The following is a 25,736-nucleotide window of genomic DNA, read 5'->3' on the forward strand; positions in this document are numbered from 1 at the left end:
TTGGAATTGGGGTAAATGAGGATCATATGGTGGTGAATGGTAAAAAGGAGCTTGTGAGTGTGGTGGTTCGAAGTTATGTTGAGAGGATGGCCTATAAGCAAAGGGTGGGGCTTGTTGGTAACTACAAGGTTGTCCACCATGTCTATTGGCTTGGTATGCATTGTAGAATGGTCTTTGTCAATGATATCTTGGAGGGTGCTTTTGCCTAAAGGGTTGATCAGATCCTCTTGGCTCCATCCATCTTTGATTGCTCTGACCTTGATATATGTTCCTGTTATAACTTTCACTCCTTTCAACAATATTAGAACCAAACTCAAAGCGAGAGGGGTGAGGATTCATAGTAGCTAATGGAAATAAAAGGAGAAAATAAAGACAAATAAACAAGTAAAAGAAAAATATTTACAATAACCAGTAAAAAGGCACACGATTGCAGTTCCTCGGCAACGGCGCCATTTTGACGTTAGGATTTTTGCTAGTAAATAATTTTATAAAAATAGTTGTGTTGTAGATATAGTTTCTAAACCAACAGAAATTCCTTCGTACAAACGTTTTGGTTGTCACAAGTAACAAACCCCTTAAAAATTGATAACCGAAGTATTTAAACCTCGGGTCGTCTTCTCAAGGAACTGCAGGGAAGTATGTTCTTATTATTGGTTATGAAGATTGTAAATTGGGGGTTTGAAGATGAGGAACAAGTAATTTAAATGGCAGGTAAAATAAATAAATAACTGTAAAATAAACTTTTGGCGAGGTATGAGAAATTGGAAGTCCTATCCTAGTTATCCTTATCAATGATGATGAAGATTGAATCTTAATTCCACTTAGTTAGCCTTTACTTAAAGCAAAGAAAGGTCAAGTGACTAATTGGTTTGATCTTCAAATCCTAGTTAATCCCTAAGGAAAGATTGGGATTATTGAAGTTCAATTCAATTAGCAAAGATAACAATTATCAATCATGTTGAGTTTGATAACTCCTGAGTTACTGATTTCTTAACCAAGACCAAAAGGGAAAAAAGTAAATCTACTTGAATAAAAATATCTTCAGATTGGAAGTAACAGTAATATAAATAAAAGAAAGCAATCATAAACTGAAATACCTCAAATAACATTAATTCAAAGAGTAATCTGTAACATAGAAGAATCCATAAATTAAATTGAGAAAATAAGTAATTAAAAGGGAATATTGAACCTGATAAAAAGAGATAATCCTGAAAGCAAAAGAAATCCTAATTCTAAATCCTAAAAGAGAGAGGAGAGAACCTCTCCCTCAAAACTACATCTAATTCATCAAAAGTAACTAATTGGAGACTCTCCTCTGAATGGATGCATTCTCCCGCTTCATAACCTCTGATGTGTGCCTTCTGGACTTGGATTTGGGCCAAAAAGGGCTTCAGAAATTGCCGGGAGCATTTTCTATAATTTCTGGTGCGTGGCCTCTGTCACGCGTCCGCGTGGGTCACGCGGTCGCGTCATCTGGAGTTTTCCTTGTCATGTGGTCACTTCAGTAATGCGTCCGCGTCATATGCGTTTCGCTCAAGGCGCGCGATCGCGTCAATCACGCGGTCGCGTCGCTTCCAGTTTTTTCAAAAAATCTGTTTTGTGCTTTCCTTCCATTTTTGTATGTTTCCTTTCCATCCTTTAAGTCATTCCTGCCTTAGAAGATCTGAAACTACTCAGCACACGAATCACGGCATCGAATGGAAATAAAGGATAATTAAAATAATTACTTTTAAAGTATAGGAAACATGTTTTTTTACATTCATCACATAATAAGGAAGGGAAAGTAAAACCATGCAATTAACATGAATAAGTAGGTGAATGAGTGAATAAATCACTCAAATTGAGCACAATATATATCAAAAAATATGAGTTTATCAGATTTTCATCCAATCCATTGACTACAACTTATGGAAGATTGTTGTGAGCGGTCCCAAGATCCCAACAAAAACAAGTGTTGATGGAGTGGTGACTCCAAAAGAAGAAGCTGAATGGAATGAAGATGATAAGAAGAAGATATAGCTGAATGCTAAAGCAATCAACCTCCTTCATTGTGCTATCAGCTTTGAAGAGTATCGGAAGGTGTCTAGATGCAAGACAGCCAAAGAAATCTGAGAAAAACTCCAGGTTACACACGAAGGTACTAAACAAGTCAAAGAAACGAGGATAGATATGCTGCGAAAAGAGTATGAGATGTTTAGCATGAAGGATGGAGAAAGCATTGATGAAGCATTTGAGAGATTCTCAATCATAATCAACAACCTTGATACTATGGGTACAAACTATGCAGAACAAACCTTGGTGAGAAAACTCCTTAGAAGCCTCACAAAAGAATGGGAAAACACTGTCACTGTCCTAACCGAGAGTAACAACATAAGTCCCATAACCTATGATGAGCTGAGAGGAAAACTCCTTGCCTATGAAGCCACACACACAAAGACAGACTCAAAGAAAAAGGGAATAGCCCTCAAGTCACAAATAGAACCGAAAGAGAGTGAGTCTAGTGATGGTATTTCAGATGACGAGCTTTTGTTTTTTGCTAGAAGATTTAAAAGGATGATGAAGAACAAGGGTAAATACAAGGGTTCAAGTTCAAAAGAGCACAAGATCGACTTGAGCAAAGTGACGTGCCACCACTGCAAGGAGGCTGGACACTTTAAGCTAAACTGTCCAAAGCTCAAAAAGGAAGACAAAGGAAAGAAAGAAAGGAAGAGAGTACTCATGGCAGCTTGGGAGGATCTTGAGAACGACTCAAATGAAGAAGAAAAATCTGAAGGAGATGACAAAGACTGTTTCATGGCTGGAAACAACAATCATGATGAGGTAAATTATTATGATTTGACCATTGAGGACTTACATGCTATTATTGATGATCTCACTTTAAACACCTCAAAACTGCTTGACAAGTACAATGAATGCAGATCTGAAAGAGATGTGTTAAGAGCTAAAAATAATTTTTTTAAAAGAAAAAGTGAAGGAAACTGAATGTGCTTTGGACATCGTTGAATAAAACAGATTTCTAAAATCTGAAATTGAAAAATTAAAAGGAAAGCACATTGTGAATCCTTCTCATGAGTTAATTGCTGAAAATGAAAGATTAAATGATATGATTAAAAGGCTGAATGGTGACTTAGCAAAATTTGCTCAAGGTTCTAGTAACTTGGACAAATTACTTGCAAGTCAAAAACCATTGTTTGAAAAATCTGGTTTAGGCTACATAGCCAAGGAAGATGCAGTTTCCAACACTTCCTCTATAAAATTTGTGGCTTCTTCATCAAATACCAAATCCATACCAAACAGATCGGGTATTGGATATATTTCAACTTCTGAAGAAAAATTTGATGAAGTATACACAAGTGAAACTGAGCCTTCACCAAGAACTGATCCGAGTTCAAACCGGCCAGGTTTGGGTTACATTTCGAAAAATGAGGCTGTTTTCAAGAAACCACCATTTTACAACAAAAGCTCATATTCGAAAGGTAAAAATGTTCAAATAAATTCTGGTGAAAATGCTTTCGTAAAGAGGAATAACTTTAATAAAAATCAGTTTGTCAAAAGAAATACATCTCCTCCAAAAACCAGAAAATTTCAACACTTTAATCATTTCAAGCAATATAACTTACCTCAATTTCAGCGACACACATCAGAAAATCATTGTGTCAATTGCAAGAAATTTGGTCACTCATATGCACAATGTTTCATTGAAAAGAGAGTTGTAGGAAACAAAGTTTACAATGTTGTTGGTGATTTCAATGCACTTGGGCAACCAAGATGGATTAACTTCAAAGGATCCAAATTAATTTGGATACCTAAGGCTACTTGAAACTCTTCATGCAGATTTGCCTAGCATCCAAGAACAAAAAGGATATGTGGTACATGGATAGTGGATGTTCAAGGCACATGACTGAAAGGTCAACTTACTTCATCAAACTAAATAAGTATGATGGAGGTTTTGTGACTTTTGGAGATGATGGTAAAGGTAAAATCATTGCTATTGGAAAAGTAAGTAATGAGCAATCTACCTTCATTGATGATGTACTTTTGGTATGTGGTTTGAAGCACAATCTTTTGAGCATAAGTCAGCTGTGTGATTTAGGATATTTAGTTATTTTCAAAAGGCTTGAATGATGTGTTGTTAATGAAAAGACAAATGAAGTGATGTTTGTTGCCAAGCGTTTTAATAATATGTATGGACTTACTCTTGATGAACTAAAAGATCAAAATGTAGCTTGTCTTCACTCTAAAGAATCTGAAAAGTGGTTATGGCACAAGAGATTGGGCCATGCAAGTATGTTTCAAATAGACAAACTTGTAAAGAAAGAATTAGTAAGAGGTCTTCCTTTGATAAAGTTTGACAAAGACATCACTGTGATGCTTGCCAAATGAGAAAACAAACAAAAAGTTCTTTTAAACCAAAGGAAGACATCTCTACTAAAAGACCACTTGAGTTGCTACATATTGATTTATTTGGTCCAACAAGAACTCAAAGCCTAGGTGGTAAATATTATGGTTTAGTAATTGTGGATGACTATACTAGGTTTGGTTGGGTTTTGTTTCTTGCACACAAAAATGAATCCTTTTCGGCCTTTGAACCTTTTTGCAAGAAAATTCAAAATGAAAAGGATTTAAAAATCTCTTCTATAAGAAGTGATCATGGAACTGAATTTGAAAATAATTTATTTGAATCCTTTTGTGAGGAATTTGGAATATCTCACAACTTCTCTTGTCCAAGAACACCACAACAAAATGGTGTTGTGGAAAGAAAAAATAGAAGCATACAAGAAATGACAAGAGCTATGCTTTGTGAGAGTAATGTTCCAAAATTCCTTTGGGCTGAAGCGGTTAACACGGCTTGCCACATTTTGAATAGAACAATCATAAGGAAATTTTTGAAGAAAACCCCTTATGAACTTTGGAAAGGCTACCCACCAAACTTAGATTACTAACACATCTTTGGATGCAAATGTTTTGTTTTGAATAACAAAGAGAATTTGGGTAAGTTTGATCCAAAGGCGTATGAGTATTTATTTGTAGGATATTCCACAACTAGTAAAGCCTATAGGGTGTATCATCAAGATTCTAGGATTATTGAAGAGTCCATACATGTTACATTTTATGATACTAACTTGGTGCAAAGCATTTTGGAAGATTGTGATGCAGGAAATCAAGCTCAAAAGGAAGTTGAAACTGTGCAAAATCAAGAAAATGGAAATTATGTTCAAGCTGAACCAAAAACTGCTGTTGCTGAAAAATTAAGAGACAATTCCAGTTTGTCTCACGAATATGAAGGAAACCCTGAAGTCAACAGCACCCAGATTCCCTTGGTATCTGAATCTGCCTCCAAATCCACCAGACCTCGTGAATGGAGATTCTTGAAGAATTATCCTGAGGAATTTGTCATTGGGGATATTTCTCATGGAGTGCAAACATGGTCTTCCACTAGAAAGGCAAATGAAGGATCAAACATTGCCCTTCTTTCACAAATAGAGCCTCAAAATGTCAAGGAAGCCCTTAGTGACCCTTCTTGGGTTAAAGCTATGGAGGATGAGCTTCTTGAGTTTGAAAAGAACCAAGTGTGGACTTTGGTTCCAAGGCCAAGTGGAAAGAAAATGACCGGCACCAAGTGGATATTTCGAAACAAGTTGGAAGAAGATGATAGCATTGCAAGAAACAAGGCAAGGCTAGTGACACAAGGATATGACCAAGAAGAAGGAATAGACTTTGATGAATCCTTTGCCCCTGTTGCCCGAGTGGAAGCCATAAGACTTCTCTTAGCTTATGCTGCATTTTGTGGTTTTAAATTATATCAAATATATGTGAAATGTGTATTTTTGAATGGTGTGATAGATAGAGAAGTGTATGTGGAGTAGCCTCCTGGTTTTGAAAATAAAGAGCATTCTAATCATGTTTTCAAATTATCTAAAGCTCTCTATGGTTTAAGACAAGCTCCTAGAGCTTGGTATGAGAGACTTAGCTCTTTTCTTTTGAAAAATAGTTTTCAAAAAGGCACCACTGACACAACTCTATTTATCAAGAATTCTAATGATTCTTTTATTCTAGTCCAAATATATGTTGATGACATTATTTTTGGATCAGATAATGAATCCCTTTGTTCTGAATTTGGAAAGCTCATGACAAGTGAATTTGACATGAGTATGATGGGTGAACTTAATTTTTTCCTTGGGCTACAAATTAAACAAACTGAAAATAGTATTTTCATTCATCAAGAGAAGTATGCCAAGGAATTAGTTAAGAAATTTGGTATGGAAAATGCCAAACCCATGGGTACTCTCATGCATCCTAATTCAAAATTAGATAAGGGAGAAACTGAGAAAGATGTTGATGAGACTAGGTATAGAGGAATGATTGGTTCTCTTATGTACTTAACTTCCTCTAGACCCGATATTGTGCAAAGTGTTGGATTGTGTTCTAGGTTCCAATCCAAATCAAAAGAGTCACATCTTTCTGCAGTTAAGAGGATCATTAGATATGTTCATGGCACATCCAATTTCGGTCTTTGGTATCCTAAGATTGATGATTTTTCTGCAGTTGGTTATTGCGATGCAGATTTTGCTGGTGATAGAGTTGATAGAAGGAGTACTTCAGGCCTATGTTGCTTCCTTGGAAAGTCATTGAATGTTTGGTCAAGTAAAAAGCAACCAACAGTGGCCTTATCCACTGCTGAGGCTGAGTATATTGCTGTTTCTTCTTGTTGTTCTCAACTTTTATGGTTAAAAATACAACTTGCAGATTATAAATTACATGCTAAAAATATTCCCTTGATGTGTGATAATATGAGTGCCATTAATATTTCTAAAAATCCAGTTTTGCACTCTATGACTAAGCATATTGAAGTGAAATTTCACTCAATAAGAGAACATGTCCAAAAGGGGGATATTAGTATTCAATTTGTTAAATCAGAGGAGCAATTAGCAGATATTTTCACAAAACCATTAGCTGAGGATAGATTCTGCATGCTTAGGACTTGCCTAGGAATTTTGAGTTATGATTCTTTATTTGAAATATGTTGATGTATTTGCTGGAGATTTTTTGTCTCATAAACAGGTATGAGACAGTTCTGGGCAGGTGATGAACGTTTCCTTCAAATCAGCGTGTTCTGGGCTTGTTTCAAGTGAAAGTTAATCTGGGCCAATCTCAAGTCAGATCTGGGTAGCCGTATGTGTTTCCTTTGTTCAAACCACCTATGGGCCCAACATGAATATTAAAATTTTGTTTGTTATTTTTGATGGCTTGTGTGTTCAAGTTTTCATAAAGGGTTTTCATTTAATGTTTTGTGGCCCAAAAAGGTTTTCAAGTGGATTTAATTTTTTTTGGTCCAAAAAGGGTTTCAGCTTAATTTTGTTGTCTTTCAAAATTTAAAATTGTTTTCCTGTTTTATTTTTAATCAAATAAAATCTTTCTTGTATGAGGTCATGTCTTTTCAATAGATGATGTAGTTGCATGGTTTGAGAAACTTTCTTTTGGATACGGTTACCAACACTCCCTCTCTTCCCTCCATAACTCTTCGATTTCTTCCCACTCACTTTACTGCTTATCTACCCTCAAAAGACTGAAACCAACCAAATGAGGAAGAAAACCATTACTAAAAGGCCTCCTCGTAAAAAAGTGTACAAGCTTCCCACAAAGTCTTCCACTCGCTCCCAAGACCGGACATTTACTCCATCTCCTTCTCCTCCTACCTCTCCTCCTCGCACTACTCCCATGGCACGAACCAAGACCATGCCAAGGTACCCTACCCCTGCCAAGCCGACACCACCACCGAAGGTCACACCATCCAAGCCAGGCTCCTCAAAACCTGGTTCTGCGAAGCCTAGCTCCTCCAATGGAAAACGTCCGGCGGCTGAGGAACCTGTTCCCGAACCAACTCAACCCAAATCCAAGTCAGTTCCTGTGCGCTCTCAACGAGGTAACACTCTAGTCCCTCTCAAAAATGTTAAAGAACCAGACATTGGACCTTTTGATCACAAAGCTCACTTTTTGACCCCTCACTCGAACTATAACTCCTATAGATTCAAATTTGCCATGAATAATGACTTTTATGATAGGGTTATCAAGTATCGTACCCTATGTCCATCTTTTCTCGCTGATCTGCCATCTTTGAAAAGAAAAGGTTTTCCATTTGTTGATAACTTAATTTTTCTAGACTAGAATCATCTTTTTGACATCAAAAAGCCTGTTTATCCCTTATTGGTCAAAGAATTTTATGCAAACATGACTTATCATGAAGGCACTGCTCATTCATATGTAAAGGGCCGAGACATAGTTTTAAACAATGAAACTATCAGTGATGCATTGAAGTATACTGATGTTGGGCCTTGTGCTTACACTTCAGTTAAGTGGGATGAAGGAGTTGGAATTTCTTATCATGATGCATTGGCTCACATTTGTGAACATGTTTCTTTAATTGATGGTATTACACCCACTCACAAAGGCCTAGGATATGAGCATGCTCAGTTGCACCGAATGGTCAACCACATTATTCTGCCTCAAAGCGGCTTATATCAAAGGGTTTCTACACTGATACTCTTGTTTTATATGCCCTTCTCACTAAAACTGAAATTTTATTTGCATACTTGATGGTTAGATATATGTTTGACTCTGTTAGGAGTGAAAAGGACAAAGCACTTCCTTATGGCATGTTTCTAACTTGCATATTTGAGTATTTTGGTGTTGACTTGACCAATGAGAAATATCAAAACAGACATTCATACCTAAAAGGGAGTGGTTCAGTGAAACAGCAAAAAGGACCCACTAGATCTAAAAGCGTTGTCCTAGATGATGAAGATGATGACTTTGTCCCTGAGGATTCTCCTACTCCTTCCACTGAGGGTACATCCATCTCTACTGGAAAGAAATCTGCCTTGCTGAATGTGGTCAAAGATGTTGTTCAGGAGTTCGTTTCTCAATCAAATCACTTGATTGCTATGAGCAAAGAGCAAAGGAAGCTGGCTAGCAAGCATGAGAATTTCCTAAAGAAATCAAGGGATAGAGTGGCTGTGTTCATGTCCTTCATCAATAACCTTCAAGAGGATGAAGACCCTGCCACTGATGTTGAAGAAGAAGCCAATTCAGAAGGGAATGGTTCTGAACTATTTTATTTTGGATGACTGTAATAACTCTAAATACTGCTGCACCTTTGGTAGTTTAGTTAGTACTTTGCACTGTGAACTAACTCTTTTCTGTAGGATACAAGACTTTGTTTTTGCTGATCATGCCTATTATCCGCCCTTGATGACAAAAGGGGGAATATGATAAATATAGGAAGATAAATATAGGAATAGGAAATATGTCCTAGGATTTTTTGGCATTGCTGCAGCTACTATGATTATGTGATGTTGCTTATTTGATATCCCTTAGCCAAGATAAATGTATGTAGCTCTTTATTGTGCCCTCTTTAAGAACAATGAAAAACAGGAACAAAGAGGAAAGCATAAATCCAAGGGGAGCTAATCTTGAAAAGGAAAGGGGGAGCAACATAAAAGCAAATGACAAAAATCAAAGGGAGTTTCCATACCTTACTCAAATTAATTTCCTTTTTGATTATTGCTTAAATCATGTTTGTCATCAAGGGAGAGATTGTTGAGTTAAGAAATTAACCAAATTAATTAGTGATGACAAACATTATTTTTGAGCAAAATAAATAATTGGTGTTTGATGAGCGGATAATTTATATGCTTTTTGGCATTGTTTTTACATAGTTTTCAGTATGATTTAGTTAGTTTTTAATATATTTTTATTAGTTTTTAAATAAAAATCATATTTCTGGACTTTACTATGAGATTGTATGTTTTTCTGTGATTTCAGGTACTTTCTGACTGAAATTGAGGGACTTGAGCAAAAATCAGATTCAGAGGCTGAAGAAGGACTGCAGATGCTGTTGGATTCTGACCTCCCTGCACTCAAAGTGGATTTTCTGGAGCTACAAAAGTTCAAATGGCACGCTCTTAATTGCGTTAGAAAGTAGACATCTAGGGCTTTCTAAAAATATATAATAGTTTATACTTTGCCCGAGTTTAGATGACGCAAACTGGCGTTCAACGCCAGCTTTCTGCCCTATTCTGGAGTTAAACGCCATAAACAGGTTGCAAAGTAGAGTTAAACGCCAGAAACAAGTTATAAACTGGCGTTCAACTCCAAGGAAGACCTCTACACGTGAAAGCTTCAATGCTCAGTCCAAGCACACACCAAGTGGGCCCGGAAGTGGATTTCTGCATCATTTACTCATTTCTGTAAACCCTAGTAACTAGTTTAGTATAAATAGGACTTTTTACTATTGTATTTACATCTTTGAACCTTCTTTGGGATTATCTTTTGATCCTTTGATCATGTTTTGGAGGCTGGCCTCTCGGCCATGCCTGGACCTTGTTCTTATGTATTTTCAAACGGTAGAGTTTCTACACACCATAGATTAAGGTGTGGAGCTCTGCTCTTCCTCATGAATTAATGCAAAGTACTATTGTTTTTCTATTCAACTCAAGCCTATTTCTTATCTAAGATATTCATTCGCACACAAGAACATGATGAATGTGATGATTATGTGACGCTCATCACCATTCTCACTTATGAACGCGTGCCTGACAAACACTTCCGTTCTACATGAAAGCAAGCTTGAATGCATATCTCTTAGCCTCCTGATCGTGAGATCAGAGTCTTCACGGTATAGGCTAGAATTATTGGCGGCCATTCTTGAGATCCAGAAAGTCTAAACCTTGTCTGTGGTATTCCGAGTAGGATCTGGGAAGGGATGGCTGTGACGAGCTTCAAACTCGCGAGTGCTGGGCGTAGTGACAGACGCAAAAGGATTACTGAATCCTATTCCAGTATGATCGAGAACCGACAGATGATTAGCCGTGCGGTGACAGTGCATTTTGGACCATTTTCACTGAGAGGACGGGAAGTAGCCATTGACAACGGTGATGCCCTACATAAAGCTTGCCATGGAAAGGAGTAGGAATGACTGGATGAAGATAGCATGAAAGCAGAGGTTCAGAAGAAACAAAAGCATCTCTATACGCTTATCTGAAATTCTCACCAATGAATTGCATAAGTATCTCTATCCTATTTTATATTTTAATTGTATTTTAATTATCAATTCACCATAACCATTTAAATCCGCCTGACTGAGATTTACAAGGTGACCATAGCTTGCTTCAAGCCGACAATCTCCGTGGGATCGACCCTTACTCACGTAAGGTTTATTACTTGGACGACCCAGTGCACTTGCTGGTTAGTTGTGCGAATTTGTGACAAAGAACTAAGATTATGAACGTGCGTATTAAGACTTTAATGCTGTTACCAAGGAATGAACGATCACGATTTTGTGCACCAAGTTTTTGGCGCCGTTGCCGGGGATTGTTCGAGTTTGGACAACTGACGGTTCATCTTGTTGCTCAGATTAGGTAATTTTATTTTAATTTTAAGCTTTTTGTTTTTATTATTTTTATTTTCGAAAAATCCAAAAAAAATTATAAAATCATAAAATCAAAAAAATAATATGATGTTTCTTGTTTGAGTCTAGTGTTAAATTGTAAGTTTGGTGTCAATTGCATGCTTTTAATTTTTCTTTAAAATTTTGAATACTCATGCATGTGTTCTTCATGATCTTCAAGTTGTTCTTGATGATTTTCTATGTTTGATCTTTAATTTTTCTTGTTTTGTATCTTTTCTTATTTCTCATATGCATTTTCAATTTATTAGTGTCTCAACATTAAAAAATTTTTAAGTTTGGTGTCTTGCATGTTTTTCTTTTCTTAAAAATTTTCAAAAACATGTTCTTGATGTTCATCTTGACATTCAAAGTGTTCTTAGTGTTCATCTTGACATTCAAAGTGTTCTTGCATATTTTTCTTGTTTTGATTCATAATTTTTATGTCTTGTGTCTTTTTTGTGTTTTTCTCTCTCTTCATTAAAAAATTCAAAAATAAAAAAAAATATATCTTTCCCTTATTCTTCTCATAAATTTCAAATATTTGAGTTGACTTTTTCAAAAAAAAATTTTCAAAATTTAGTTGTTTCTTATGAGTCAAATCAAATTTTCAATTTAAAAATTCTATCTTTTTCAAATCTTTTTCAAAAATTAAATCTTTTTCATTTTTTTTATGATTTTCGAAAATTTTAAAATGATTTTCAAAATCTTTTTCTTAATTTCATTTCATAATTTCAAAATCTTTACTAACAATTAATGTGATTGATTCAAAATATTTTAGTTTGTTACTTGCCTAATAAGAAAGGTTCAATCTTTAAATTTTAAAATAATATCTTTTTGTTTCTTGTTAGTCAAGTAATCAACTTTAATTTCAAAAAAATCAAATCTTTTTAATTTTCAATTCAAATCTTTTTCAAAATGATTTTCAATCATATCTTTTTCAATGTCAATCACATCTTTTTCAAAATCAATTTCAAAATCTTTTCTAACCTCTTATCTTTTCAAAATTGATTTTCAAATCTTTTTCAATTAATCTTATCTTTTTGTTTAATTATTCTCTTTTTCAAAACTACCTAACTAATTCTCTCTCTCTAATTTTCAAAAATTACTAACCTCTTTTTCAAAATTCCTTTTTAATTTACTAATTGTTTTAAATTTTAATTTAATTTAATTTCATTTTTAGTTTATTTTTGAATTTTAACTTTAATTTTAAATTAAAAAAATATTTTTATTTTATTTTGTTTAATTTTCGAATTCTTCCCTCTCTCATCTCCTTCTAATTATTTATTTATCTACTAACACTTCTCTTTCACTCAAAAATTCGAACCCACTCTTATCCTCTGTGTTCGAATTCTTATCTTTTCCCTCTCCCATTCTTCTATTCTTATACTCATATAAGGAATTTCTATATTGTGACATAGAGGATTCCATATTTTTTTTGTGTTCTCTTCTTTTTCATATGAGCAGGAACAAGGATAAGAACATTCTTGTTGAAGCTGATCCTGAACCTGAAAGAACTCTGAAGAGGAAGCTAAGGAAAGCTAAAGCACAACTCTCTGGAGAAAATCTGACAGAAATTTTCGAAAAAGAAGGAGACATGGCCGAAAATAATAACAATGCAAGGAAGATGCTTGGTGACTTTACTGCACCAAATTCCAACTTACATGGAAGAAGCGTCTCAATCCCTGCCATTGGAGCAAACAATTTTGAGCTAAAGCCTCAATTAGTTTCTCTGATGCAACAGAATTGCAAGTTTCATGGACTTCCATCAGAAGATCCTTTTCAGTTCTTAACTGAATTCTTGCAGTCTGCGATACTGTTAAGACCAATGGGGTTGATCCCGAGGTCTACAAGCTCATGCTTTTCCCGTTTGCTGTAAGAGACAGAGCTAGAATATGGTTGGACTCTCAACCTAAAGATAGCCTGAACTCTTTGGATAAGCTGGTCACGGCTTTCTTAGCCAAGTTCTTTCCTCCTCAAAAGCTTAGCAAGCTTAGAGTGGATGTTCAAACCTTCAAACAGAAAGAAGGTGAATCCCTCTATGAAGCTTGGGAGAGATACAAGCAACTGACCAAAAAGTGTCCTTCTGACATGCTTTCAGAATGGACCATCCTGGATATATTCTATGATGGTCTGTCTGAATTATCAAAGATGTCATTGGACCATTCTGCAGGTGGATCCATTCACCTAAAGAAAACGCCTACAGAAGCTCAGAAACTCATTGACATGGTTGCAAATAACCAATTCATGTACACTTCTAAAAGGAACCCTGTGAGTAATGGGACGCCTCAGAGGAAGGGAGTTCTTGCAATTGATGCTCTGAATGCCATATTGGCTCAGAACAAAATATTGACTCAGCAAGTCAATATGATTTCTCAGAGTCTGAATGGATTGCAAGCCGCATCCAACAGTACTAAAGAGGCATCTTCTGAAGAAGAAGCTTATGATCCTGAGAACCCTGCAATAGCAGAGGTGAATTACATGGGTGAACCCTATGGAAACACCTATAATCCCTCATGGAGAAATCATCCAAATTTCTCATGGAAGGATCAACAAAAGCCTCAACAAGGCTTTAACAATGGTGGAAGAAACAAGTTTAGCAATAGCAAACCTTTTCCATCATCCACTCAGCAACAGACAGAGAATTCTGAGTAGAATCTATCTAGCTTAGCAAATATAGTCTCTGATCTATCTAAGGCCACTCTAAGTTTCATGAATGAAACAAGGTCCTCCGTAAGAAATTTAGAGGTACAAGTGGGCCAGCTGAGTAAAAGAGTCACTGAAACTCCTCCTAGTACTCTCCCAAGTAATACAGAAGAGAATCCAAAAAGAGAGTGCAAGGCCATAACCTTACTTGGTGTGGCCGAACCCAAAGAGGAGGAGGAGGACGTGAATCCTAGTGAGGAAGACCTCCTGGGATGTTCAGTGACCAATAAGGAGTTTCCCTTTGAGGAACCAAAGGAATCTGAGGCTCATCTAGAGACCATAGAGATTCCATTGAACCTCTTTTCACCATTCATGAGCTCTGATGACTATTCATCTTCTGAAGAAGATGAAGACATTATTCAAGGGCAAGTTGCCCAGTATTTAGGAGCAATCATGAAGCTAAATGCTAAGCTATTTGGTAATGAGACTTGGGAGGATGAGCCTCCATTGCTTATTAATGAACTAAATATCTGGGTTCAGCACACTTTGTCTCAAAAGAAATAGGATCCTGGTAAATTTCTAATTCCCTGTAACATAGGCACCATGACCTTTGAGAAGGCTCTGTGTGACCTGGGGTCAGGGATAAACTTAATGCCAATCTCTGTAATGGAGAAATTGGGAATCTTTGAGGTACAGGCTGCCAAGTTCTCATTAGAGATGGCAGACAAATCCATGAAACAAGCCTATGGATTAGTAGAGGATGTGTTAGTAAAGGTTGAAGGCCTTTACATCCCTGCTGATTTCATAATCCTAGACACTGAGAAGGATGAGGATAAATCCATCATCCTTGGAAGACCCTTCCTAGCCACAGCAAGAGCTGTGATTGATGTGGACAGAGGAGAGTTGGTCCTTCAACTGAATGAGGACTACCTTGTATTTAAGACTCAAGGATCTCCTTCTGTAACCATAGAGAGGAAGCATGAAAAGCTTTTCTCACTGCAGAGTCAACCAAAGCCCCCACAGTCAAACTCTAAGTTTGGTGTTAGGAGGCCACAACCAAACTCTAAGTTTGGTGTTGAAACCTTACATTCAAACTCTAAGTTTGGTGTTGGAAGGTCCCAACAATGCTCTGAACATCTATGAGGCTCCATGAGAGCTCACTGTCAAGCTATTGACATTAAAGAAGCGCTTGTTGGGAGGCAACCCAATTTTATTTAATTATATATATTTATTTTCTATTGTTATTTTATGTTTTCTTTAGGTTGATGATCATGTGAATTCACAAAAACTACTGAAAAATCAAAAACAGAATGAAAAACAGCATTAAAAATAGCTCACCCTGGAGGAAGAGCTTACTGGCGTTTAAACGCCAGTAAGAAGCATCAAACTGGCGTTTAACGCCAGAAAGAAGCATCAAGCTGGCGTTAAACGCCAGAAACAAGTACCAGACTAGCGTTTAACGCCAGAACAGAGCATAGAATTGGCGTTAAATGCTAGAAACAAGCAGCAAGCTGGCGGTTAACGCCAGACATGCATTCTAATGGCGTTTGCACACCTAATTGGAGCAGGGATACTAAGTCCTTGACCCCACAGGATCCCCACCTACCCCACCTCTTCTTCTCTCCTCTTCACACCTTTCCATAATACTCTTCCCCAAAATAACCTCCACCAATCACCTCCATTACTCCTCCAAAAACCATCATACAACCCACCTACACCCACCCACTCAAATTCAAACCATTCACACACCTCCATCTCCTCCATTTTCTTCTTCTTCTACTCACTTCTTTCTTCTTTTGCTCGAGGATGAGCAAACCTTCTAAGTTTGGTGTGGTAAAAGCATTGCTTTTTATTTTTCCATAACCATTTATGGCACCTAAGGCCAGAGAAACCTCTAGAAAGAGGAAAGGGAAGACAAAAGCTTCCACCTCTGAGTCATAGGAGATGGAGAGATTCATCTCAAGGGTCCATAGCTCAGTAGTAGAGCATTTGACTGCACAACAAGAGAGTCCACTCATGGACCTCAACAAGAGCATGAGGAATTCCCTCACCAAGAAATTCCTGAGATGCCTCAAGGGATACATTTTTCTCCACACAACTATTGGGAGCAACTAAGGATAGGAGCACCAAAATCACTAGGGATGAAGCAACAAAGGCAAGGAAGAGATATAGAGGAGATTAAAAGCACCATTGGTTCTTTAAGAGGAAGAAGACGCCACCCTCACTAAGGTGAACCAGTTCCTTAATCTCCTTGTTCTTATTTTTCTGTTTTTCGTTTACTATGCTTTATGTTCATATTTATGTTTGTGTCTTTATTACAAGATCATTAGTGTTTAAGTGTCTATGTCTTAAAGCTATGAATGTCCTATGAGTCCATCACCTCTCTTAAATGAAAACTGTTCTAAAAACAAAAGAACAAGAAGTACATAATTTTGAATTCATCCTTGAAACTAGTTTAATTATTTTGATGTGGTGACAATACTTTTTGTTTTCTGAATGAATGCTTGAACAGTGCATATGTCTTTTGAATTTGTTGTTTATGAATGTTAAATATGTTGGCTCTTGAAAGAATGATGAAAAGGAGAAATGTTATTGATAATCTGAAAAATCATAAAATTGATTCTTGAAGCAAGAAAAAGCAGTGAATACAAAATCTTGCGAAAAAAAAGAAAAGAAAAATGGCGGAAAAAAAAAGAAAAAAGAAAAAAAAAAGAGAAAGAAAAAGAAAAATCAAGCAGAAAAAGCCAAAATCTCTTCAAACCAAAAGGCAAGAGCAAAAAGCCAATAGCCCTTAAAACCAAAAGGCAAGGGTAAAAAGGATCCAAGGCTTTGAGCATCAGTGGATAGGAGGGCCTAAAGGAATAAAATCCTGGCCTAAGCGGCTAAACCAAGCTGTCCCTAACCATGTGCTTGTGGCGTGAAGGTGTCAAGTGAAAACTTGAGACTGAGCGGTTAAAGTCGAGGTCCAAAGTAAAAAGAAGAGTGTGCTTAAGAACCCTGGACACTTCTAATTGGGGACTCTAGCAAAGCTGAGTCACAATCTAAAAAGGTTCACCCAATTATGTGTCTGTGGCATTTATGTATCCGGTGGTAATACTGGAAAACAAAGTGCTTAGGGCCACGGCCAAGACTCATAAAGTAGCTGTGTTCAAGAACCAACATACTGAACTAGGAGAATCAATAACACTATCTAAATTCTAAGTTCCTATAGATGCCAATCATTCTGAACTTCAATGGATTAAGTGAGATGCCAAAACTATTCAGAGGCAAAAAGCTACTAGTCCCGCTCATCTAATTGGAGCTAAGTTTCATTGATACTTTGGGATTTATAGTATATTCTCTTCTTTTTATCCTATTTAATTTTTAGTTGCTTGGGGACAAGCAACAATTAAAGTTTGGTGTTGTGATGAGCGAATAATTTATACGCTTTTCGGCATTGTTTTTACATAGTTTTCAGTATGATTTAGTTAGTTTTTAATATATTTTTATTAGTTTTTAAATAAAAATCACATTTCTGGATTTTACTATGAGTTTGTGTGTTTTTCTGTGATTTCAGATACTTTTTGGCTGAAATTGAGGGACTTGAGCAAAAATCAAATTCAGAGGCTGAAGAAGGACTGCAGATGCTGTTGGATTCTGACCTTCCTGCACTCAAAGTGGATTTTCTGGAGCTACAGGAGTCCAAATGGCACGCTCTTAATTGCGTTAGTAAGTAGACATCCAGGGCTTTCCAAAAATATATAATAGTCCATACTTTGCCCGATTTTAGACGACGCAAATTGGCGTTCAACGCTAGCTTTCTGCCCTATTCTGGAGTTAAACACCAGAAACAGGTTGCAAAGCAGAGTTAAATGCCAGAAACAAGTTATAAACTGGCGTTCAACTCCAAGGAAGACCTCTACACGTGAAAGCTTCAATGCTCAGTCCAAGCACACACCAAGTAGGCCCGGAAGTGGATTTCTGCATCATTTACTCATTTCTGTAAACCCTAGTAACTAGTTTAGTATAAAAAGGACTTTTTACTATTGTATTTACATCTTTGGACCATCTTTGGGATTATCTTTTGATCCTTTGATCACGTTTTGGAGGCTGGCCTCTCGGCCATGCCTGGACCTTGTTCTTATGTATTTTCAAACGGTAGAGTTTCTACACACCATAGATTAAGGTGTGGAGCTCTGCTGTTCCTCATGAATTAATGCAAAGTACTATTGTTTTTCTATTCAACTCAAGCCTATTTCTTATCTAAGATATTCATTCGCACACAAGAACATGATGAATGTGATGATTATGTGACGCTCATCACCATTCTCACTTATGAACGCGTGCCTGACAAACACTTCCATTCTACATGAAAGCAAGCTTGAATGCATATCTCTTAGCCTCCTGATCGTGAGATCAGAGTTCTTCGTGGTATAGGCTAGAATTATTGGCGGCCATTCTTGAGATCCGGAAAGTCTAAACCTTGTCTGTGGTATTCCGAGTAGGATCTGGGAAGGGATGGCTGTGACGAGCTTCAAACTCGCGAGTGCTGGGCGTAGTGACAGACGCAAAAGGATTACTGAATCCTATTCCAGTATGATCGAGAACCAACAGATGATTAGCCGGTGACAGTGCATTTTGGACCATTTTCACTGAGAGGACGGGAAGTAGCCATTGACAACGGTGATGCCCTACATAAATCTTGCCACGGAAAGGAGTAGGAATGATTGGATGAAGACAGCAGGAAAGCAGAGGTTCAGAAGGAACAAAAGCATCTCTATACGCTTATCTGAAATTCTCACCAATGAATTGCAGAAGTATCTCTATCCTATTTTATATTTTAATTATCAATTCACCATAACCATTTAAATCCGCCTGACTGAGATTTACAAGGTGACCATAGCTTGCTTTAAGCCGACAATCTCCGTGGGATCGACCTTTACTCACATAAGGTTTATTACTTGGACGACCCAGTGCACTTGCTGGTTAGTTGTGCGAAATTGTGACAAAGAACTAAGATTATGAACATGCGTATTAAGACTTTAACGCCGTTACCAAGGAATGAACAATCATGATTTCGTGCACCAGTGTTGATTAATTATAATTACTTATTACTAATTGTTTATTATTGTAGGCCAGAATTCAATAGCCCAAATAGAATGAAAAGCAATTAGCAAGGATGGTGGGCTGAAAGCAAAATTGAGAGCCCAAGGAAAAGCAAAAAGCCAAAGAAATCAAAACGGGCTGAACTTGAGAAGAAACCGATCCAAGACCGAATTGAATTTCAATTCCCTCTCACTTGCTTTCACTAAATCAACGTTCCTTTTCTTCTTTGTCTCAGTCAAATCAGAAAATCAAAAAAGGGAGAAAGAGATAAAGAGCTTCTTCCCTAAGCTAGTCAGCAAAGAAGCAAGAGAGAGAAGGATTAAGCTTGAAACACAGAAGTCTAATAAAAAAATCCAAACCAAATCAAGCTTAGGTTAAAGGTAACCCATTTCCTCTTGCATGCATTAGATCTTCTTCTCTTCTTCCCAACTCTCTGCTCTATCCAAAATAGGATACAAAGGAAAGATGGTTTCTGTTCTTCTCTGATGTGTATCCACAGTCTTAAACATGACTTGGGGACCAAGTTGGTTTTCAAGGGCTAAGATTAAGTTGACCATGGGAAGATTTCTATGGTTGCTGCTATATGGCTTTCGGTCAAGATGTGGAAGTCAGAAGGAGATTTTCTACTCTGGAAATTAAGGAGAAAAAATGTATTTGTGGGTTGGTGAAGCTCAAGGCTCAAGGTGTTAACCTTGGAAGAAGAACCAAGCAACATGCAAGGAGATAAAAGAAGACTTTCTGCTCATTCAGAAAGGAGAGAAAACCAGTGAATATAGGTTTTGTTCTGGAGAGCTCTTTGAAGAAGTTCAACTAACTGGACAGTGTAACCTAATCAAAGGTGCATTCTGCCAGTATGAAGAACTGAATCAGAGACTTGCCAATCTGGTTTTTTGCATAGCACAGAGGCTGTTGATGAAATCAATCTCCTTCATATTTTACTGATTGTAATGCACTTTTCTAAGTTTATCTTTCTGTAATTTTTTGTAAGAAAAGGCAGTGTGAGAAAGCTTAAGAAAAAGCCATGAGTGAAAAAAGGCTGAGAGAAACACTTGAGAGAAAAGCCTAGAGTTATTTTCCGATTTCTTTAGGTTGGTTAAGTGTCTTGTATCTTGTACCTGTAAGGTATCCCTTTCTTAGTTGGGTTAGCACTAAGAGTGAATAGTTAAGTATTAGCATAACCAATGTCAAGTTAGGTTAGAACTTGAGTGTGAAAGGATTGGGTCAATCCTGTGAAATTGGTGTATGTAATACTGTTAACTATAGTGAAAATTCTTCCACTGTTGTGGAGGAGACTGGACGTAGGTTGCATAGCACAAGGCAACCGAACCAGGATACATGCTGGTATTAGCTTTTCTCTTCTCTACTGTGTTATGTTTTCTGATATTCATGAGACAAAAATAAATTGTCTCATAAATTTTTGCTGCTTAGTTTAAACAGAATCAGAATTGTAATTTTGTTTAAAAGGTCATAACAGCAACGAAAAGAAAGGCATAGATTCAACCCCTCCTTCTCTAAGCCTACCACAACCTTCAACTCTTCAACCCAGCAAGTTTACATTGTGAGACGTTTGCACACCTACCATGTTATAGGCGTAAGCATCGAAAAACCTCAATCTCCTAATCCACCTACAAATATTTTATCTTTGGTCCTTCGTTAGAGCGAATACTACCTTTGGTTTAGCCCACTAACTATTCTCAAACCTCTTTAAGTTCAGATCTGGCTGCCTGCAAATGTCCACCAAGTCTAACCTTACTTTATCATTATTCTTTATTCGCTCATCATCTATTACCATGTGCATGATATTATTAAACACACGTTTTTCAAAATAGATCACGTTAAGACAATGACAAATCAAGTTATCTTTTCAATAAGACAAATCATAAAATATACTCTGTTTCGTCTAATTATGCTCCCTGTCATATTCCAGATGTCTCAACCCTGCCTGTTATCGACGATCCTTGGGATTCTAGTGACACGATGTCAAATTTGCAAACCACTCAACCTCATGGATACCTCTTCTTGTTCAGTTTTATTCTTTCTAAATGAGTCTTTATTGCACCAAAAAAGATTATCAATATCAAGGAACCTTCAATGACAATCAAACTACAAATTCTTACCATTATTCGTCAGCCAAAATGCCTTTGTATCCTCTAGACAAATGGGACACGATATTCTGCCCTGACTGGACTAACCTGATAACATCCCGTATGCAGAAAAATTGTCAATGGTTCACATCAATGCAGCATGCAGTTGGGAGTTTGTCTTAGTTGAAATATCATACATTTGTACACCATGAATACATAACTCCATTAACTCATCCACCAAGAGTTACAAGAAGACATCTATTTTAGTCTTTGGATTGCTTGGACCAGGTATGATACAAGTTAGGAACATATATGGGTCATTTATGTACATTTCAGGAGGTAAGTTATAAGAAGTCACCACAATAGGCCAACAAGAGTACGCGTTGTCGAAATTAGAGTTCCGTGCAAACTCGTCAAGGCACAAAGCTAATCTAACATTTCTAGTCTCGCTCGCAAATATAGGGTGGATATAATCAAAGTGCTTCTAAGCATCTCCATGTGACGGGTGCGTCATAAAGCCATCGTCTCTCTTATTGTTACTATACTAGGTCATGTGAGGGACCAAACTCATCAAAGTATACAATTGTTTTAGCCTAGGAATTAGAGGCAAGTAGTGCATCCATTTGTTTGAAACTCTATTTATCCGCCATTTACCAATCTGTTCTCTCTCGACTTGAAACCTCGGTGCAATACAAAATCTACAAGCAGTTAGGTCTACATCTCCCTTGTAATACAACATACAACCACTCAAACAACAATCGATTTTCACTGAATTTAGACCTAATTTCAAACTAACTTCTATGCTTCAAAATGGCTCCATGGGATGCCAATAGTCCTGATAGGTGCTAATTCGTTACAAAGGGTGTCTCACTTATCAAAAGACTCTTGGATATGATTTGACTCATACTTAATACACATCATTTTAACACAGGCAAACAATTTCGAATGAACGCACCCCTAAAACAAAGATTTTGCGGTAGATTCTAACAGATGATAAAATCTCTTTACCTCCGGGTTAGACTCTTGTTCAGCATCTTCTATATCAGTAATACCAATTGCATCAAACACCATCTCATTGTATCTATCTTGGTTATCCTCCCAAATAATTTCTTCCACGTTTAGTTATCTAACCACTCGAACCCTCGTTGATCGACCATTAGACCTATTGAAATTTGATACAGACCAATTGATTCCCTGCTCATCTACTTTTCGTGTTCCATCCACATCCAATACCCAACTTTGAACCCATTACAGTAGAGGTAAAGTGTTATATCCGAAGGTCCTAACCACTTAGTCAGCCGACACTTATAGTACGAACACCTAAATACCCCTTGAGACCTAAATGGTTTCATGTTGAAGACATACGCAACAAAATCGTCAACCCCTTCAAAGAACTAAGGTTTTAACCCCTCCTGCTCCTGTCCACCGTTATCCTTATCATACATCTACAGACGATGACTTCGAATCATTTTGCCACAAATATCCTAGAATTCAACCAACAATACAACTTATTAAAATTTTTAGAAAATTCGGCAAAGTTTCTTCTATAATTAGAATCTCCCACCAAATTCAATTATCATTTTTTCACAAACTAAACATGTTTTAAACAATTTAAATGAAAATTCGACAAAACTTTTCCTTAATTCAGAGACTTCTCACCAAATAAATTTATACTTTTCACAGAGAAAACAGTTGTAGCCATAAATTTGAATAAACACGCATTCAATAAAATATCAAATCCTAGCCGTTCTAGCGCATAACCCCTTATTACTCCACAATTTTTCAGCAAACAAGGGTTTTGAGAAGGCGCCACTACGCAACCTTCTCCCACTTCTGTCCTAAAACTCTATCTTAAAAAAAGTAAGTCCAGCATAAAACATAAATAACATAACACATTTAAAGATAAAAATCCAACCTGAATACTACAGAAAAACCCACGATTAAAGCTACACGACTCTTCAAAATCCTAAAATAAAAGTGAAGTTAGTAAAATCTAAAAATTAATAATCAAAACATAAAAATCTAACTTGAAAAATTAGCAAAGCAAGTGTAATGTAAAAAATTAATAACCTTAAATGTGTATTTACTTTCATTAAAATTAAACATAAAAAATTTGTAATTCATCTTATGTTTTAAACTAAAAACTAATTAGAAATATTCTATTACTTTATAATAGAATATAACAAACAATGTTGTTATTTTTTTCTATTCATGTTATTCACGAGAAAAAGTAACAACTTATAACTTAGTAATCGTAATCCTAATTGCATATTTTCTATCACATAACAAATTAAAATTATATCAATCACAGTTTAAGGTTTAACCACTCTAAATTTCTTAGTGAGTGAGTTACCTAGAGACAATGGTGATGCAAATAAATTTTTCGACGTGGTGGTGGCAGCATATACGACGCAGTGACAGCGGCGGTGACCAACTTAGAAGGCTACATTTATGAATTTAGGGTTTCAGTTAAAAAAATGTAATGCAAAATAGGATACAATATGAAGAGGGAGGAGGACAACCTACCCAGACAGAGAACAGAGGAAGCTCTGGGGAGCAGCGACGAAATCGGTGACAGCACGAAACGTTCCACGCGACGCAAGTTAGTGGTGGCAGCTACCAGTCTACGTGGTCTTCGGAGGCTGGTGGTGGTGGCTGGCGGAGGGGTTGGCGGAGGTGGTTTAGGGGATGGAGAGAGAGAGAGAGAGAGAGAGAGAGAGAGAGAGAGAGAGAGAGAGAGAGAGAGAGAGGTCTTCCGAAATATGGGAGAGAGGGCGCGCATTCCAATTTAGGGTTAATTTTTGCCGTCGAATTTTTCGGCAGATCAATTTGACGGTAACCCCATCGCATGTCACAAAACACAACGTTCTATTAAGTGAGATTTACCATCGGTAAATCCGATTGTACAAAATGCGCCAAATTTTTCGTTCTTCCCTCCAAATATTACCGATGAAAAATTAAATCCGACAGTAACGTTTTTACCAGACGAATTTATTACCTGATCCGCCAATACTTCCAATGGTAAATCTGTCGCTGATATCCGACTCTAAATTCGACGGTATTCAGCGTTTTTCTTGTAGTGTTCGTCGCGTCAAAGCCTCTTTGTCGTCTTCACGTCAGAGCCTTTTCTGTCGTTGTGTCGCCTTTATGCTGCGGCCGTCGTTTGTTCCAGTTTCGTCGCTTGTGTCTTTCTCCTCTGTGCTCCACTGCTCCCTTTTTCTTGTCTCAGTTTGAATTTTGACCTTCCTCTGTGCTCATGCGGTTCCGACGTGCCCAGAGGCCAGAGGCGAATCCGTTCACGGTCCGTAGGACCAACACCATTCGAAGGTGGGTGGCCCGCCCCGCCTAGAACAGTCATGATCTGTAAACCCCCGAAATGATTTACATAATGGTTCCTGCTTTCTAACCAGAGTTAGCATTTATCCCCCCGGGTCATACTTGAGTATCACATCGTAGACCCCCGCCCCAACTAACTCTATCTTCCTTATCAGTGAACCGGAGATAGTGCATAGGTACTTTTCAATGCAGCGGGGACGAGACGACGTGACATACTACGATCACGTACAGGAGTGCTGCCCCCCTTCCTCCTCTGTGTTCAAATTCTAGCCCTAGTGGAAGATATGTTTGGTCTTTATTATTTTTTTTTCTTGTTTTGATTTAATTTTTGGTGTTGTTATTGTGTAACTTTTGATTGTTCTTTTTGGTGTTGTTGCTTTCTTTTAAATTTTAATTGTTGGTGTTGTTGATGTCTTATAATTTACTATAATTTGTTAACTAGGTATAATTTTTTTATTGTGTTGATTTTTGTTTTAATTGTTCAATTATCCTTTGTTTATTATTTTAACTGATATTATGAACTTGTTAATTTACTAATTATTCTTTGTGTTGATTGTTAATTTATTTTTAATTGTTATAATTATGTTAAATGTGTTACCTCATTGTTACCATACTTGTGGATTTTTGTTTTTAATTTTTTTTTTAAATCCAGGAATATTCATGTTTTCCGGCAGATAAAGGCTCCCGTTATCCATCGCAGAAGAGCAGGGACAGGGAATGATTTATGGGGACCACCCGTTGCCGTCCCTATTTTGGAGGTCCCATGTGCCCATCAAAAGTGAAACCAAAGTTTTGTTATGCATGGACGTGTAATGTGTAGTGTGGACTTAGTTTAAAGAGAGAACCCAACGTACTTAATTTGGATCATATAAAGTTGAAGCTTCATTTTCATTGCCACTTGCTCAAACCGTCCACATATGTTTCAATTTGTCGTTCAATGCATGAATCCATCACTTGATTTAGTAGTTGCCATGACCCATAAAATTAAGAATAAACTATTGTTCCTATTCATGGAAGATCATCATAATATTAATAAATTTATCAATAGTTTAGTGTTTTTGTATATAATAATATTATAAAAATATAAATTTTTTGAAATTATATCAATTTTGTCTTGATATTATAGATAATTATAAAAAATT

The 25,736-nt window shown here is 36.9% G+C and overlaps 1 non-coding gene across 1 annotated transcript; it reads right to left on the minus strand.

The window, feature by feature from the left end:
* Nucleotides 1-13,432: 13,432 nt before the first annotated feature.
* On the minus strand, nt 13,433-13,540 carry LOC148566767 (small nucleolar RNA R71). Its single transcript, XR_015881506.1, has one exon. It is a non-coding gene; the product is annotated as a small nucleolar RNA R71 (small nucleolar RNA).
* Between the last annotated feature and the right edge of the window lie 12,196 nt (nt 13,541-25,736).

This window comes from Arachis ipaensis, chromosome B4 (genome assembly GCF_059453495.1).
Source record: "Arachis ipaensis isolate K30076 ecotype BB chromosome B4, ASM5945349v1, whole genome shotgun sequence".
In the NCBI taxonomy this organism is placed as follows: Eukaryota; Viridiplantae; Streptophyta; class Magnoliopsida; order Fabales; family Fabaceae; genus Arachis; species Arachis ipaensis.